The following is a 2,455-nucleotide window of genomic DNA, read 5'->3' on the forward strand; positions in this document are numbered from 1 at the left end:
CCGACAAATGTTTCGTGCGTGGGTAGAACAGACTATACTGAGTCGAAAAGTCTTGTACCATTTTGCGGTGTCAGCAATAGTTAACGAGATATTAACGTTTAAAGATAGCAGAATACGCGCGTCCGCCCGATCTACTATTGCCGGAGGTACGGCCCATCTAGAGTGGGTATAAAGAGAGTGGCGCCAACGCATGTACCTAATGCTGATTGGCTCCGCCATTTGTAGCAAAACTTCTGGTTAATTGTCAGGTTAGATAGTTGCAGAGTACAAATTCTGTGAAATAGCCATGAAATAGGGTCGGAAAAATAATTTTTATATAGATATTTTTTGGCGAGATGGTTCTCTGTGCAGCATTTGGTTGTAAGAACTAGCAAAGGCTTTAAAATGAATTATTTTCCAAAAGATATTTATCGCCGAAACGTATGGATAAAAAATGCCAATCTGGAAAATAAAATATTAAACCATTATGTGAAGTATTCTATTTTTATACTTGCATATTTAATTTTACACTTTACTTTTAAATATTTGCTGAACTTTATATTTTACATTTAATATTTGACTTTTAAATATGTGCACAACTTTACACTAATTATGTATTTTTAATTTATTGTATTTTTGTGTGTTATACTATTATATTTTTTGTTGAAGTAGTAAAATTACTTTCTTATTTTTAAGTTTCATTTTACCTCAAATATGTGGGAAAAGACACGAATCGATGGAACAAAAAAACTTAAATGTACAGCAGTTCCAACAATATTTGGAGAATTAGTAACTCAAATAAAAGAAAAAGCTAAAATTAATCGTAAGTTCAATTTAAATTTTGTACCATTTATTATCGCTTTAGTTTGTATTAGAAATAATAAGAATGATATAGTTATGTATAATTGTTAATAGCATACAAAACAGTATATTGTAATAATTAATTCAAAGTAATAATTTATTTTTTCGTCATTATAATTATTACTAATTAGATAATATTATTTATTTTCATTCAGAAAATGCTGTTGGTTTAAATGAAATTGAACAGTCTTTAATAATAGCATCTGCAATAGATTATGATGGTACTGTTACAATATCTATAAAGAATCCGAAAGAAGGACAATGTCAATCAGAAAATCTTTCATTTGGTATCGAAGAAGCAGCAGTAACTCAACAAATAAACGGAAAAACTGTAGAAGAAGAAACAACCGAATTACATATTGATGAAAACATTATACAAGATGACACATTGGTTTTAGAACAGGAATGCAATTTGGATAGACAAAATTTATCATATGTTGAAAAAAACAAGAATTAGAAAAGCTGCTTCAGAAATCAGAATCGTTACGAATTAGTATGAAAAAGAGACATAAACGTTTGCAAAACAAATATAAAAAGAGGATTAAGGAATTACAAAAACAAGTATGCATTACTAAAAAGTTTCCTACAATTAAAATAAAATGAAATTATGCCTATATAAGCCAACACTGGTTGTTGATTGTGCAATTTTATTACAATTTAAAAAATCAAAATTACATGTAATTAGTAAACGTTTCGACCTTGATTTAGGTCATCTTTAATACATCAAATTATCTGCTGTTAGATCATCTTAACACCTAGTTATGGATCACCGCAATGTAACGTACACTTAATTTCCTTGTTAACTATATATGAAACATTGTATCCGAAATTAAATATATTTTAAATGAATCCATCAATTAACCGATGTTAAAATAAATTATTGTCACTCACATGTATTTGTAACAGTGTCTTTAAATTCAAAGTTCCAATAATGACTCTCTCATGTATCGCATTAATATATGGTCCATGTCTATATTACCATGACATCAATCTATTATTCAAAACAAAAATTAATCTTATTTTGTAACAAGAGATCAGAAGATGTTGTTCGTATCACTGCCGAATTTTATCTGTACTAGGTATTACAAACCAACGCAATACATAAGAAAGCCACAGTTATCGAAATTACAAGGTCAAAACAATCATAAAAGAACGAATTAACGAAAAGCAATGTACCGCTCTGAGATCAACAACAAAAATAAAAATATGTCATCACATACCACTTCATTGTCGTATAACTTCTAATATCATATACAATATTTAAAAATGCGGTAAAAAAGACAAAACAGACTAATGTAGTCTATAAAATAAACTGTAAAAATTGCGATGCCTCATATGTAAGCCAAACAAAAAGAATGTTGAAAACTAGGTTACAAGAACATAATAGACATATTAATAGGAATACGACGCAGCCTTCAGTGATTACTGACCATAGATTAGAATATACACACGATTTTGATTGGGAAAAAGTTATAATTTTGGACAGAGAGTCAAATTATAAAAAACGTTTGACTTCCGAAATGATTCACATCAAGAAACAAAAAAGAGGCTTGAACATGCAGAATGATACTATTTCATTGAACCAAATGTATGTTGAAATGTTTGAAAATAAGCA

General features: G+C 29.0%; 1 pseudogene; it reads left to right on the plus strand.

The window, feature by feature from the left end:
• Nucleotides 1–335: 335 nt before the first annotated feature.
• Nucleotides 336–1,443, plus strand: LOC108760232 (uncharacterized; annotated as a pseudogene).
• The last annotated feature ends 1,012 nt before the right edge of the window (nt 1,444–2,455 follow it).

The sequence above is a fragment of the Trachymyrmex cornetzi genome, unplaced genomic scaffold, assembly GCF_001594075.2.
Source record: "Trachymyrmex cornetzi isolate Tcor2-1 unplaced genomic scaffold, Tcor1.1 scaffold1074, whole genome shotgun sequence".
In the NCBI taxonomy this organism is placed as follows: Eukaryota; Metazoa; Arthropoda; class Insecta; order Hymenoptera; family Formicidae; genus Trachymyrmex; species Trachymyrmex cornetzi.